This window comes from Centrocercus urophasianus, unplaced genomic scaffold, assembly GCF_019232065.1.
Source record: "Centrocercus urophasianus isolate 14NV4802_14NV808 unplaced genomic scaffold, USGS_Curo_1.0 seq_36, whole genome shotgun sequence".
Classification (NCBI taxonomy): domain Eukaryota; kingdom Metazoa; phylum Chordata; class Aves; order Galliformes; family Phasianidae; genus Centrocercus; species Centrocercus urophasianus.
The window spans coordinates 3,693,126-3,709,179 of NW_024884933.1; the positions used below are offsets into that span (position 1 = coordinate 3,693,126).

A 16,054-nucleotide genomic window follows, 5' to 3' on the forward strand; every position below is an offset into this window, starting at 1 on the left:
CCCGCCGCCGCCGCCGCTTTGTCCCGGCAGCGACCCGGAGCCGCCGCGGATGGTGTAACCCCGCCGAGGTAGGTGGGCGCGGGGAGGGCCGGCGGTGGAGCTGCCGGGCTGGGGGCGACGCGGTGCTTCGCCGGCTGCCTTTTGCTTTTCTATTGTTTTATTTTCTATTTTTATTTTTTTTTAATTATTAATTTAATTTTTTTTTTTTTTTGTGCATTTTTTTCTGTTTTGTTTCGCCGCCGGCCGTAGCGAGCGGACGAACGGCTCCCCGGGAGAGGCCGGAGTTGCCCGGCGGTGAGAGGGGAGGGGAGACAAAGGAAGGCGCGGGGTGCCGCGGAGCGCTGCGGGGAGCGGAGCGAGAGGGAGAAAGGCACGTCCCGCAACGGGGGGAGAGCCGCCCTTCCCCGGGCCTCGTATTGCCGTTGTTCTCTTTCCGAAGTGCGACGGGAGCCGCCGGGGATCAGAAGTAGCGGGATGCGGGCGGCTCGGGGGGGGAGGAGGGTTCGTCGCTGGAAGCGGCCGCCGGAGGAAAACAATGTTATTCATTGTTGGGCGCCTTCCTTCGGGTTTACGTTCGCACGCCGGGTGCAGTTCGTGCCGGGTTACGGGTTTGGCACGCGGAGTTTTCCCTGCCCGGCCGTGGGGTTTGAGCCGCCCCGCTGCCGTGCCCCATTACCGTGCCCCACTGCCGCCCCGCGGCGCTGACCGCTGCCTCGGATCGGTGCTGTGTGTGTGTGCCGGCAGCCCCGTCCGCAGCTCGTTGCTACGGTCCGGCTTACCCACAGCAAACCCAGGTGACATCATTCACGCAGCATGGCCTTAAATACAGCTTTCACCCGGCTAAAAGCAAACATTGTGTCAAAAGAAATATGCGTTGTAAAAGGCTCCCATCGAACGCTCGGATGGATGGGTGATGTGTAATGCTTTCTGTAGTTCTAACATTACTAGGCAAACATTGGTTTTGTGTGTGCTGCTCCCTTAGGATTGAGAAATCCGTGGTGGCTGAGAGGGGTGGCAGTGTTTCTATAATAATAAAAGCACTTCTGGTAAATACATCTTCCCTCGGCCTCCCTCCCTGAGCTGGTCCTGCAGGATTATGGCTGGGGCTGGTGGAGATGAGGGCGATCTTAGGGCTCGTGTTGTTGGTTGCTGAGTGCCGGAGGGGAGGAGGGAGGTGGATGCACACAATGCCCGGGCTGGAGCTCATTGTTCTGTGCGGTGCACTGCTGTGTTTGGGACTGTGCTCGCACAGACAGAGCTCCTCTCCTTTGAGCAGAGACAGAGAGCAGGGAGCGTTTCCTACCTCTTTCCTCCTTCTCCAGAATGGCCTTTTGGTAACCTTGTGAAAAGCCAAAATAGCTAATGAGAAGCTGAAGGATGCCAAAACATTGTGTGCTTTCCCTCCTCCCCTCCTGGTGCTGGCTGCGTTCTCTGTGAGTGAGCATGAAGAGAGGAGGGAGCACGCGAGGTGAGGCTCAGAGTGTTCCTTTCGACACCTCTCAACTTCTTCTCATGCTCTGCCGTGTCCCCCATCCCCAGAGAGAGACCTGAAATGGGAAACTGCTCCTCTTGAGCTCTGGGTGCAGGTCTGGGGGGGAGAACACTTCCCATAAACACACTGGGATGATGGAAGTTGAAGGAAGTGCACAGAGGCCAGAAGGTGGTTTCAGCGTAGACAGTTTCCTTTCTTGATTGCTTAATGCTGCTTGTTTTTTGGCAGCATCTCTAGAAACAACAACTGCAACGTGTGCTGAGGCTGTGGAAGGGGAGGGCTGGAGCTGCCGTGGGTTGGTGTGAGCAGCATGGGGCTGTCCTGGGCAGTGTGGGGTAATGGGAACCAGGCAGGTGTGCAAAGAGGGAACGAAATGGTGAGTGCTGAGGAGAATGTGCTGGGCTGTTGGGTCCTCTGGGTAAAGCCTGGAGAGGAGGCAGCAGGGCTGTCACAGCTGAGTGGGGCAACGACTGCACCATGAGCCTTCCAAGTCGTTTCCAACTCTGCCCTGGCTATAGGCATCTTTCTTCTTTAGCTTCCCTACCTGGGTCAAATAGGGAATTGCCCATGGATTTGTTGTGGCTAGCAGTATTTTTAGTGTTGTAAGCCACTGTCAGCACAGATGCTGTGATTTGAGCGCATGTGGAAGGAAGCACAGTGCAGAGCTTGTGCTGCCTTCTTGTGGCTTTGAGTCCAGTGGCATTAAGTTTGTGCTGTGGTGTGACCAAGGAAGAGAGCTCCCATCTGGGCAGAGCCCTGCTGTCCCTGTGCTAAATAGTGTGCAGTTCTCCAGTAAGTGGAGTTTGGAGAGACAGAGCTGCCTTCAGTAGCAGTTCTGTAGCTGGGTTAACTGATGGTTATTTCCTTGCATCCAGGAGTTTGTTGTACCTTGGTGGGTTTTTGGTGTGCTGCAGAAGTCTGTCTTGTGGAGCTGTGGGAATGGGCTCAGTGCTGCTGCAGCACGAAGCCAGTAACTGACAGCGTTCACAGTTGCAAGCAGAGATTGTATGTGTAATTCTTAATGCTGGTTACAGCTTAGGTAAGAAAAATGCTATTTTGGTGTTGCTGTTTAGTTGGTATTTAAAATAACATCCTATTTTTAAATGTACTATCATAGCTCCAGAATGCATCTCTGTTCCAGCCATACTGGGCCGTTGTTCTGCCCATAAAGAAGTTATTTCACTTTTGGGAGTGGGAGGAAAAAAATGTGCTCTGAGCATATAGAATTTTGCAAGTATGTGTTAGAGGCTCTGTAATAGCACAGCAGAACCTGTGTTATCTTCTCAGCAGAGCTGTTGGTACATTAAGATTGCCTGAGGGTGGCATTTCATTGATTTCATTACCTGCCATATTTAAGGACACCGTAAGCTCCAGAAGCACACTGTGCTCTGTGGTGCTGGCACAGGGCTTGATTTGTAGCTAATTTCCAGGTTATAAGGAAATAATGCTGAGTAGAAAACATTGCACTGTGATGTTATCCTGAACAGCATCCTGAAATAAGGTGAGCGAGCAGCAAGGGGAGAGCAGGATTGTAAAAGCTGTTACAAGGAAAAAAACCTTCTCAAACTTTGTTCACTGAGTTTGTTTTCTGAAAGCTTCTCGAAAGGGATCTTGTGCTCCACCAATGTGAGGTGGCTCAGTGCAGCAGGGGTGCAGGGGGTGCACGGTCTGCCCCTCTGCAGGGCTGGATGGGGTTGGGTGCCAGCAAGGTGCTGGGCAGAAAGTCCTGCTGAGCCTTGGGCTGATGGAGCTGCTGGGCAAAGGGACCCCGGTGTGGTCTGTGCTCCTTAGGCTGAATTGCCTGTGGTGTTGTACACGAGCTTTTGTAGCACTGGTGGCTGTGCCCAGCTGCTCTTTTCAGAGAGGCTGATGTGTGAACAAAGGAGCAAACAAGATACGAATGCTACGCCGGCTCCTTTTGATTCAGGATTCTACCGAGGCAAAGCTCTGCTGTAAGTGACCGAAAAAGACCCAAACCAAACAGGTGGGAATATTAGCTGCCCGTTCCCCATCTCAGTAGTTGGCTTTTTTCTGAATGCCCGTGCTGCTTAGCTCACCCAGCATCCAGAATGGTGTGGTGGCACAGGGAAGTGACAGCGGGGATGCGGTGGCTTTTCTTGGGTGTGAAATGCGCCGTGTGGGAGCTGGAGGTGCTGCTCTGAATGTGTGCATAAAGGGTTGTTTGTGCTTAGTAACTTTTTTTTCTGTTAAAAGGGCAGCTTTGGAAACGCAGGTCAGCTCAGTGCGTGCTTCTGCTAGATCCCAGACTTGTGACTGAGTTATTGCAAACCAGGTAACTTGTAACTCTGCCTTTTGTTCTTCCAGAAGTGAAATGAGAGAGGCAGTAAAATCCAGAGGAAAATGGCAGAAAGTGATGGCGGGTTTGTTTTGAGCTCCTACTTAATGTGTCTTACTTGAGTATATTTTAAAAATGTTACTGTGGTGTTATTTTTAACCCTGATCCCGACAGTTCAGCCCTGTTTAACTGTGCAGCCAGGTTTCCAGTTCACAATGCAGAGCGTTAGGTGGTGCGTTCTGGTGCGTGCAGTGAAGCTTGTAGGGAGTGTTTATTTCCCTGACCAGCAGTGCTAATGAAGCTTCTGTTCCAGTAATCCTCTACAAGAGGCTGAGCTCGTGAGCCCTGAAGTTTGCCTTCTGCATCTGGTTCCTTCTTCCTTCCCCTGCCCTCGTAGCAGCTGAGCAGGCGGGGATGCACTGCCTTGCTGGCTGCCCAGCCAGTGTAAATGCTGGGTTCTGTCTGGCCATGCCTTAGTGGGGATGTAATTAGGTGGTTTTTTCCCATCCGTTTGCTGGTCTGCACAAAACTTTCAGGAATGTCGGTTATTGCTGAGATGACTGTCGTGGTGGCTGGGTTGGAATTCATTTATGCACCAGCAGTTCCTGGTGTGGGGGGGAGGAAGTGAGGGGAGCAGGGACTTCTTGTTTTGTTTTCCCTGTGAGAAACCAGGTTAAAGGAGGAGAAAGGAAGTTTTGTCACCTTGTGCTCATAGATATTTTCCTCTGCAGGGCTCTTGGTGGGTTTTATTCTGAGTCTCCAACAAATGACGTGCCTGTAGTAAGGCTAATTGATCTGAAGGGACTGAAATTTAGAGTCGATGGATCTTATTTGATCTTGGATTCCTTGTGAGCCATATGTATTAAATTCTTAAGGAGATATTATGTAGTGAGCTCTTGATCCTGCAGTCATTTCTGTACAGGGAGCTGTGGCAGGCTGACTGAATGCAGGGGAACAGAGGGGGAAGCATCTATTTGGGAGTTTGCTGGTCACACACATTGTGCACTTAACCTGTACCTATTTGTGCCTCAAATGCAATGAGGGCTCGTGTGTGCGTTAATGCACAGTAAGTTGCAGTGCAGCTCACTGAGTGCTAGCAGCTCTGTGGCAAAGGTGAGCTCCTAATGGCAGTGTATGCAGGATGCCATCTGTCTCCAAGGGATGAGGCATGGAGAATTCACAGAATCACAGAATGGCCAGGGTTGGAAAGGACCCCAAGGATGATGAATCTCCAACCCCCTGCCACACGCAGGGCCACCAATCCCCACATTTCACACCAGCCCAGGCTGCCCAGGGCCCCATCCAACCTGGCTATGAACACCTCCAGGGATGGACGGGGCATCACAGCCTCTCTGGGCAGCTGTTCCAGCACCTCACAGCTCTCTCTGTAAAGAATTTCCCCCTGACATCCAATTCAGGCAGCCTGCTTATTTCCCTCCTTTGGTAAACAGCTCTGGGCACTCAGCACAGAGGGCCTGTAACCCCTGGACCTCACCTCAGCATCTGTACCTTGAGTCAGCAGTGTGTGCTGTTCTGCCTGGGCCTTGCTGAGTTGACAAACTGGCTTGGGTGCTGCCTTAAGCAGAGCTGCCTGGGCTTTGGGCAGTGCACTAGTGAAGAGGGACTGTCAGGTGTTTTTTTTAAAGTGAGAAACTGGTGGAAGCATGGACATAGGAGAGGCAAAATGTGAGCATTGAACTCGTGGTGTTGGAGCTGCTGTTGGAGACACTGGGGCAGAGTTGTGCCTGAGGTGGGTCTGTTCTGTGCTGCTTCTGGAACTGCTGTGCTGCAGCACCAGCTCATGGCTGAGCTGTTTTAGACCTGAGGGCTCCCACAGGCACATGGCTGCACTGCTGTGTGTTGTGGGGTGATGCTGTGATGGAATAGACAATGAAATTGTGTATGGTGGTCTCCATTTCTGAGCACTGAACATTCTCTGTATTTCTGAGATTGCCCTGCATTGCAGGTGAGCAGTTAATTCTCTGGTTTGAAGAGAGATGACAGGTTCAGTTGTTAATGAACTATTAACAGGGTGTTGGGGTATCAAAAGCTTTGTGCTGGATGTTATTAAATATTTTTGTTTAAGAATTACAGGTCTTCAAAAAAGCGTACGGATGATTTGGTTCATTTAGGAGTGAGGATCAACCAGAGGCAGTGAAGGTGATCAAAATGCAGAGCAGTAGTCGAGCTCCCAACTCTTCTGTTCCATGTTCTCTGTGTGGCAAAATGGCACATCTTACATAAAAAAGAGTGCACAGCCTCCATTAGAGATCTACTAATGAGGTCAGTGCAGGAGACTTAAACGCTTAATCCTCATTTTTACAAACTGGGAGCGAGATGCAGAAATCTAATTTATGTCTTCAAGGTCATTCATTTTCACTTGATGAAACTTAATAGACCTGCCTCTGACCACTGAATTACATTGCTTGCCCTGCAGCGTGAACCCTTCAGGTGAGGTTCAGGCAGTGCATGAACATGAAGGTAGCAGAGCTTTTGGAGATCTGAGAGTCAAATGCCCAGCTGGTGAGAGGCAGCAGGGATAACGTGGCTCACCGTAGGGCTGTTTGGAGCTGAGTGTTTGATTTCTGGTGACTTTTATTTTTAAAACTTAAATGGCAGTTGCTTATTATTGCACACACAGGCTGGTTTATGGTGCTCTGGTTCTTAAGCTTGCTGTGATCTGCCCCCTGTTTCTGTGGTTAATGAAGGAAATCTCCCCCTTGTTCTCCAGAGCAGTTTCCATGGTAAACTTGATATTCCCTGCTTGATTCAGCTAAACTCTGGGCAGGAGCCACGGAGGGCTTTCAGCTGATGACAGTGGAGAGATGGTTTATGGCTGCTGTAGTGTTGGCTGGCCAGTGTAGAGTGGGAGACTGTTCCAGAGGTTAAGCCTTAAATCAAAGGAGTTGAGAGAAAAGGGTGAAATGTGGATAACCCAAGGAAGGCGAGAGTGCTTTGAAGAAATGTGGGCTGGAGTATGGTAATGCAAGTAGTTCTGCTAAGCCCCAGAGGAAAATAAAACAGCCTAGTGTCTGAATAAAGAGAAAATAGATTTAGGGCTTTTCTGTTTATATGCAGTCTCTTGGATTTGGGGAGATTTTGCGATGCGTGGTTCTGGATGATGGTCTGAATAATATTTGGATTAGTGGAGGGCTGAGACAAATGTTACCATATGCTCTTGAAAGAAGAGGTAGGTAGGATCCAGCTGCTCTGCTGACCTGCTGGAGCACTTGTGGCTGCTGTTTGGCCGTTGCCATCAAAGCTTTCAGATGATGCAGGAGCACAGGCAGCAACGAGGGGATGGTGCAGGTAATGCAGCAGTTATAAATCCCAATTTTGTGGAGGGGAAAAGTCATTGGATGATTTCCTGCTTCTCTTCGTGTTGAATCGACGTGGCCTTTTGCCGTTGAATTTTGTTGTCTCACTTTGTAATCTATGAAACAAATGAAAGTGGCCCTGCTGGTGTTCTCATTATGTGTCGCTTCTCTCCATGCAGGCTTACTTCAATTCAGGAGAGCCCTGCACTCTTTCCTAAACTAATTATTCATCCAATAACTACTTCCGTAGCTTTTTGTCCCAAAGTACAAGTTTAGTAAGTATGATGTGGAAGGTAATTACTCGTGTGTACGTATAGCAAAGCCTTCTGAGTCCTGATAAATCACATTCACATTTTTCCATGCTGGGATTTTCCAGTGCCCTAATACACGTGTTAGATATCCTTGAGAAGAAGGGCTGGGAGGATTCTTAATGAATGATGCTGCTTGTTTGTAACATCCTGTTGGAAATTAAACATGTTTCCTGTATTAAATCCCACAGATATTTTAATTAGGTCATGCATTCAGTTCCTGAAGATGGTAAATGGTCGTGCTGTAAGTAGGCAAGAGAGGCTGGAAGGCTTGCGTGGCGGTCCTTAAGAAGAGTTTAGATGTTGGTGGTGGCCCAGAACACCAGTGCTGTGGCAAAGCTTCCATGGGGTGATGTTTATTTTTATATAAAGGACTCTGAAATAATGATGGAGCACGGGGAGTTAGGCTTTTTGCATTTGCTGTGTCGTGATGCCTCTTTGATACCTGTTTGGTACTTCTCCATTTCAAAGGAGATGCTCCCTGCTTTTCTTGTTTGGGTTTTTAGCAGAAAATAGGCAGTGCTGTGCTTTGTAATAACAGGCTGTCTCTTAGGTATTGCTAATGGAGAGCTCCTGTGCTTAGTCCCCCTCTTGTTACTAATTGACTGCTTGCTCATTCAGAGAGGCTCTGAATCAATACTGGGGGTACGTCCTGAGTAACGTTCTCTCCACCTCCATACAGAGAATGAAATTGGGATTTTGCTTTCAGGTATACAAAGGTAAAGGCATAAACGTTGAAAGAGCTTTTTGAGATGGTAGGAGGTGATGTCACCCATCAGTCAGCCTGGGAAAGGTGGTTTGCCATGTATGTGTTTGCTTTTGTTGAAAATGTTTCTTCAGCAAGTCGTAGGAAAGTGAGCTGAATCTCACTTAAATGTAGCTCTTACCAAGCAGTGCGTGGTTCAGTGGGTGTGCAGAAGGCTGAAATACTCCTTTTATTCCTGGGGAAGAGGAAGGGAAGGGCTTCAGAGGTGAAGGTTAAGCAGAAGAGATTAATACTTGCAGTGCAGAAAACTGATTGATCCTTCTGTGATCTCAGATCTTCTGTTTGAAGTCCAGCCAGGTCTGTTCTGTGCATGGCTAGATGTGCTCCTGAGCTTGGGCAGCCTTTCTCTCCAGGCTGTGCTTTCATTATGAAAGGTACTGTAAATTTAGCAAGTAAGAGATCAGTGTGGGGAGATCTATTTGGGTAGCATCTCATACACATCCCTCTGATGGTTGCTGCTTACTTCCTTGGTGATGACAATTCTCATAGTCACCCATTCCTGCTTGCACAAATCAGAATGAGGGGTGGCCGTCCACAGCAGTGTGATTCCTGCAGCTGTGGCAGCACACCTCTGTTCAGAAGGGCTGTAGCTGCTGGAAGGGTTTGTCAGAGGAACTTGCAGAGCATGGTGTGTGGCTGATACTGCTGTAGTGATTTGATTACTTATGAATTTGCCTAAGTCGGGGGGGGCTGTGAGTGCTGTCTCTACAGCGCGGTGCAACTGTGTTCTTTTTTATTTTTCTGTAAGCTGGTATCAAAACAAACCTCTGCTTCTCTGGGGACTGAGCACTGTAGAGGCTTCTGCTGGAGGTTCTGACATTAGTGAGGAGCTGCTTAGAGATAAGGGTGTGCAAAATGCCTGGGTAATGAAATGCATCCCATCCTCTATGAGAAGCACCTGAAGATCTCCCTATGCCTGCAGCTCTGCTCGCAGCCCCTCCAGCAGCTGTGTTGCCATCAGTTGCACTTGGCTGTTACTGTTTGTTGCCTCTATTCCTGGAAAGGCAAAGCCTGTTACAGCCTTGCATTTTTTTTTTTTTTGACAGTACTGCTGCCCACACTTCTGTTTTGCTAACTCGGCTGTCTGAAACTCGATGCTCTCTTGTAGGAGGAAGAAATATTTACAATGCATTTAGTTCTCAGTGAAGTGTCACAGCTGAAAGAAACATGCATTAGATCACCAGGTTTAATTTGGTTAGCTTGTCCACACATCATTTTTCCCCTCCAACGTGGGCCTTCTTGCTGTTTTCATGGCGTGCAAGGAGTCCACACAGGGCCATTGGTCGTGGCAGAGTCTAATCCAAGAGGAGTTGATGGGAGAAATGTACTGGTTTGGACGGTTTGCTCCTCAATGGGAAGGATGTCACAGCTCACCTATGGGTACCTTTATTCTGTGTGTTGGCTTTGTTCGTTAGAGGCATTTGTGCTTTTCAGGAGAATTTCTGTTGTTACTTGCAATGGTTATGAAGCTCAGAGTTAGACAGTTGGAGATGAGAAAAGGGTTCAGGGTTGGGGTTAGGAGAGAGGCTGTTTCCGTATCAGTAACAGGCTTGGTGGCTGGCACCGTGTGTGATACGCTGCCCGTGCTAAAAGTCAGTAGAGGAAAAGCTTTCTGGAGGCTTTCACACAGCTTGAAATGCCTCTGGCTGGGTTTGGATGAACAGGGCAGAACCGTGGGGCGATTGCTGGGGGAGCTGGGGAGCTCATGGTGGATATTTGTGCTTGAATGTGTACAGGACTGTCTGCTGATGAGCTTTTTGATGTGAAAGGTCCCCATGAATTGCAGGCTCTGGTTGAATGATGGCGTGAGGTATCTTTAAAAATAGCAAATGTATTTTGTGTCTGGTCAAATAAGGCTCTTGGCATTCCAAACTTGAATGAAATCTGTGTTGACTTGCGTCTGACAGCTCAGATCCTGTGTTACTTGGGCAGGAAAATTGCTTTCCTCCTTCCCCCCTTACGTTCTGTGGTGGCTTGCAACAATGAGCAATCTTGTGCTGGGTTTTCTGTGGGAGACCCGCATCTGTAACTGTAAGCACGCTTCAGTTCAGCAGTTTAAAAATAGCTGCTCTGATGCTTAAACTGAGGCAAATTATAATTTGTGGAAACTAATTTTTCAGTGTGAAATGCTCTGTTGAACGCTTCTCCAGCTCGTTTCTGTGCACTTCAGTTTGCCAGATTAACAGAGCTATTAATAATTGCTGCTCTCGCCTTTCCGCAACGAGAGCTGGTAAGCACAGGGCTATACGTAGTCTGTATTTTTAATTAAACTTGTGCTGGGATTATCTCGTATTACCAGTTACCTTCTAGAAGATTATGTTCATAAAAGGTTCATCAGTGGTGAAGTGGAAGAGATTAAAGCGATTGTTGGCATGGTGGGCAAATTATTTGTTGCTTACGCAGCGTTTGTTCTCAGCCTCAATTTCCCAGTAATGGCAGACAAGCAGAATGCAAGCATCTGAATTCTCAGTCTGATGTAGCTGAGCAAACCAAGCTGTGTTTGGGAATGATTGTCTCTTAATCGTAATAATAATAATACTAAAGGATATTTAGTAGTTTTCCCTTTCAGTTTTTCTAAAGCAGTTCAGGTTTTGGTGTTTCTGTGTTTTGTGGTGATTGTCTTAATGGTGCGATTGGAAGAGTATTCAGGAATGGCAAACCTTGCCCTACATAAGGCACAGAGAGCACAAGTGAGTGTGGAGAGCTAATGAACGTATTCTAGGGAAGATTGCTTCAATTACGGAGGGCCCATAAATCCTCAGCGCTGGGGCCAGGCCTCATGGAGAAGGCAGAAGGAATCCTGGGCTTAGATGATGTGTCAGCATGGGATGCTGGGTGTGATGGTACGCATCTAGATCTGTTCAGAATGAACTGTGACATGCAGTGCTAACGAATGCAGTGGGTTCTTCTTATCAAAACACATTAACGAGTGTTGCTGCGCTTGAATGCCTTTCGTTGTTAGGGGTTCCCATTCATCCTAAAGCAGTGTAAGTAAATGGCGTCCATTCTGTGCTGATATAAACAGCTCCTGCATGCTTCACAAACAGTGGTGGTAGTTTGGGTAAACATCTGTTTAGCTTTTAATAATGGGTACCAGGCAGGCTGTGGAACTTGGAGCTACAGCGAGGGGAAAACAAACAGAGGAGACAAGGATCTGATGAGTTTTATGGCCTCTGTTTATGCTGATACATAAAGGTAACGTTTGGGGTGAATTCTTACAGGTCAGGCAAGTCATTAAAGGATATATTAAACCCACAGAATGCAGTGGGATGTGGTGCTGTAGAAATGCATCACGTGTGGTCAGTGCCTCATTTGTGAGCTGGCGGCGCTGAGGCCGCTGTTCCAAAATGATGATTCTGAAACTTGAGTTCAGCACCAAGTCCCCAATGTGCTGATACACACACCTCAGGTTTGGAGGCATGTGAGATGACTGGCAGTTCTAATTGATGCTGTGTTAACAGTACGTCCAGTTCAGCTTTGTCTGGCCTCTTCTCCATCCCATAATGGCGGTTGCTGTTTGCTGTTGGCTGAGGCATGTGCCCAGCTTGCTGAATGTGGGCTTGTTTGCTGTGACTGCGTTGAGAAGTCCTGTATGGAGTGAGGTGTGCGTGGGCTCGCTGCGACAGCTCGCACAGCAGCCATCGTCGGTGCTGTTCTGCTTGGTGCTGTGAAAGCACAATCCCTGTCTGTTTAAAAAACAAAGCCTCCTCCAAAAGCAGGCTTTCATCACAAGACTTCTGTGGTGAATGCATCACTGTTTAGAAGCAGAACTTTTTTTTCCCTGTTCATGCAGATGGGCAGAACACAGACGTGCTACCTGGTCACCACATGGTGGCAATTTGCTCAGTGGAGGAACTGCTGTGGATGGGAGGTCTGAACTTTGAGTTGAGAAAGAAGAGCGCAGACATGCCTGAACTTAGTCGTGCTGGTTGTATTGGTCATTCTGTCTTCCAAATGGAGCAGGTTTGAGAAGAATGTGTCAGCAGGGAACATAAAAACAAAATTAGCATCAGCTCTGTCTGCATTTAGTGTATCATGCGTCTCCAGCCTGTAAAATGTTGAATACAACTTCTCAATCATTAAAGTTCAGCAAGACCTAGAGATCTGTTGAGATTCTAAAACACGTACTGTATTTAATACAGCGCAAAAGGAAAATCTGTTTTCGTAACAAAAGAACATGAAAATGAAACCAGCTGCAACGTTGTGTCACCCAGACACTGCCTTGACACTGAGCTCAGTGGTACATTAAAAACTGATGCCTTGTTCTCCTCCTCGCCTTCCAGTGCACTCTTCATTCCCTTGCAGTTCTAAAAAGTTTTTATAGAACAACTGTTCATGCTTCTATGTTTGTTTGGTTTGTTTTCTTTTTGTCTAGACCAATATCGAGTATGAAGAGTGAGTTTGTGTAGGTAGGGAGATGCTATGAGCAATTGTATTCTGTAATTAGTTGAATCTGTGAGCAGGAGAATTGCAGATGTCTGTAAGCTCCAACGAAGCCTGTGATAAGGAGTAGGATGTCCCTTGGCTGCTGCAAAACCATTCCTAGGATCAAGTAAACAATATTTGAAACTTAGCTAGTAAAAGGCAAAATAAATGTGTAATTATATCACAAATGCAAGACAGATGTTGGGAACCCAGGGATTATCCAGGGCTGGTATGAAAAGCATGTAACAATCTGATGCTTGTTTGAACCATATGTTAGCTCTCAAATGTGAGTTATGTATCACTGGAACAGTTCAGGATACTAAAAAAACATGTTCTTATACTTTCTCCAGAGGATTAGGGAAGCAGAGGGGTTAAGAGGAGATTTACAAGGCTGTCAGAGTGTCCTCCTAGGACAGGAAACATTCAAATTGAGCAGGACACAGAGCAGTCACTGTGACAGATCCTCCTGCCCCAATGGCAGCATGTGGATGGCTGGGGATGGAGGATCCTGCTGTGTCACTGCTGAGACCAAAGGGCTTCATGCAGCTCCTCACGTGGTTTTAGGTCCAACTGCAAGCTCTGGGTTTTGTTTATAAAACATATAGACTGCTAAATTCTGCTGTGTTTGCGTTCTTATTGTGAAAGATTTAAACCAGAAGGAAATGTGTTCTAGGACTGGTCCACGCTGCCCCAGAGTAACCCCAGCCAAGTTTCTGTCTGCAAGTTACAGAGCCTTTTTATTTTCCTAGAGAAGAATGCAGCAAGCCTCATGCTTCAGCTGTCAACCCCAGGTTAAACACACAGTAAGATGACATGACTGAGAGCACAGAGCTTTCTCTTCTGATGTGTTGTTTGACTCTCATGTTTGCATACTCGTGTGTTTTGGCAGCTTTATCTCAAAGCGAATAGTTCAGGGTTTCAGAGATGCACTGAAGATTGCTCATTCTGTGTGTGTTGTGGTTTATTGTAGCTCAGTGGCCGTGCAGAATTGAGTGACACCAGCACCTGGCTTTGTTGCGAACATTTCCCCCTTCCCACTCGCTTTGTTTTTCTGTTCCCTTTTCTTCTTGCAGCAGAGAAGTGGATGCTGGGCAGCCTGAATCTCTGCTGCAGTCACAGTCTGCTCAAGTGCCTTTTGGCTTCCTGGAGCACTTAGCCTTTCAGAAGGTAAATTAAGGTCAATACTGAAAGCATTGTTTTTGTTTTAGAGCGTTTTATCTACCTGGCTGATAGTTAAGAGATCTGGGAAAAAGAAACAGGGAAATGAATGGAAAGATGTCTTTAAGAGAGAGAGGACTGGCCAGATGATGACCATCACAGGTTGTCTGTCTCTTAAAGCAAACTTTGGGATAGCTTTGCTGCCTTAAAAGGTCTAATTATGTTAGTGGGCCTTGAAGATGGAACGTTTATAAGGAGGGCCCCATTTGGTTCTCTCTTCAGTTGTGTTTTGATACCATTATCTCTTGAATTGAACTATAGGAAATGGTTGCAGTGTGACTGAGTGTATGTTGGCTGACCTCCCACACATGCCTTTGAGGAACATGAGTGCAATTGGAAGGCTTGTGAGCACTTCCATTTTATTGCCTTGTACCCCAGCGATGTGCTTGATAGAGGCTTGTGGTGTAAAGCAGGGTGGGCCTTATTCTGAACTGAGTGGGATTGTTTTATAGCTTGGCCATCCAAAGATCTCTGCTGGGACAGAGGAGCGTGCTGGGCTGTGAGCAGCCACGGTGAAGAAGTCTCTGTAAAGTAGCAAGAAAGGGAATATATCCATATGACTGCTGTGTGTCCTGCTGTTCTGTGCTGTTCTGGAGCAGCACAAAGAAGATGCTCAGCCAGTAGCAGCAGCACCTGCAGGGCCTCTTGGGGATCAAATGAGGAGTTGGCACTCAGGAGGTTGTTGGTGAGGGCGGGCTGAAGCAAATGGTGTAATGGGTTTGTGTTTTTGAAGTTGTTCTGTAACTGTAAGGAAGAGGAATGTGCTTTCAAAAGTGGAGTGAATAGTTATGAAAAGGAGATACGAAAATATCTGCTACTTGTTGAAATGGTTCCTTTTGTTGGAAGGGAGTATCTGGTGCTGGGGGAGTCGGGGGGCTGTGGTAATTGCAGAATTCCTGTGCCTTTATTTACTTTGTGACTTCAGACTTGGCATGCGTTCATTTGAATGTCTGTAAGATGTGGGTGTTTGTCCTGAAGGAAGCTTAACATGTGTATAGAGGTGGAGCTGCTGATTTCAAAGGGATTACCTCTGCCAAGTGTAGTTTCAGACATGTTCTATACCATCATCTCCTTGATTCTTGCATCCTGGCTGTCAGACTGGCTAGGAAGGTGACCAAGAAGTGAGCTGCTCTGCAGGCTCCCGAGCACAGCAGCGCAGGTTGGAACTGCAGTCTGGAGCCCTGCTTGGCTGTCTGTCAGTGCTTCCCAACAGGAATGGTAACTTGGGTTGCCTGAAGCACAGTGGTACGTGGAGCAGCCAGTCCCAGGTCTTTCAAGTGCAGTGCCTGTTTTTCCTGGTGTAAAGCAGGTGGGCCAGCAACAGGTGATTAGACAGTACAGCATATGCATGTATGAGGTTATCATAAACAGTTATAGAAGATCAGAAAGCTGCGACGCTCCTGCCAGCTGATGAGGGCCTGGAGCTGCTTTGTGTTGTATGATAACTTGGTGCGTGTGGGTGTTCTGTTTTGCACTTTGATAAAGCAGTGTTGGGTAACACGATGTTGTGGCTCCACGTGTGATTTGGAGGGGCTGAGATGTCCCAGCTGTGCATTTCTTGTTGGTAAAACACAGCTTCATACGCTCTTTTTGTGTGTGCATACATATCTGGTATTTATTAGGCAAACAAGGGCACACGAATACTCTCTGGATCATTCTGAAACGTTTGTGTTGCAGCAGCTTATCCTCACCTCCTAATTCTGTTCAAGATGGAAAGTGCTTACTTGGGTCACTTGCCAAGCTCGATCCTTTCCTCATTTTCAAGTACTCTGAGTAATGAAGTCTTTCCTTACCTCCTCACTGCCATCATCACGTGGAAACCAGGGGAGAAAAAATGCTCTTTAAAAAAAAAATTAAATTAATAGAACAGTCTGGGTTTCAGAAATACTAACTCGAAGTGATGTGTTCCACCCCCACCTTTACCTTGTCAAATTAACATGATGGCATGTTTCACTTCTTATGCTAAAGAGACTCTGATCTTCAAAGACAACTTTCAAAAAGACACGCTGGTTCAGCCAAGCAGACTAATATTTTAGAAGGAATATTACCGGTAATAAAAGAGACTGAGTTATGATAGTTTGATGCATTAATTTTAATAACTTTTTGTACAGCTCTTGAGTTGAAATGTGTGAAACTGAAGGCAGATGTGGCTTTTAGTTGGAGTGCAGTGTATTTGTACCCAACGTGCATTTGCCTTGCAGCAGCACATAACCAGCCCTGTGCACAGTGCTG

At 47.2% G+C, this 16,054-nt stretch overlaps 1 protein-coding gene across 2 annotated transcripts in view; it reads left to right on the forward strand.

Annotated features, from left to right (window-relative positions):
- The window catches only part of RERE (arginine-glutamic acid dipeptide repeats), a 168,130-nt gene continuing 152,076 nt past the window's right edge, over positions 1-16,054 (forward strand). For both annotated transcript variants that reach the window (XM_042831792.1, XM_042831794.1), the window contains exon 1: positions 1-68. The gene's annotated coding sequence lies outside the window, so the exon portion shown is untranslated. The remainder of the gene's footprint in view (positions 69-16,054) is intronic.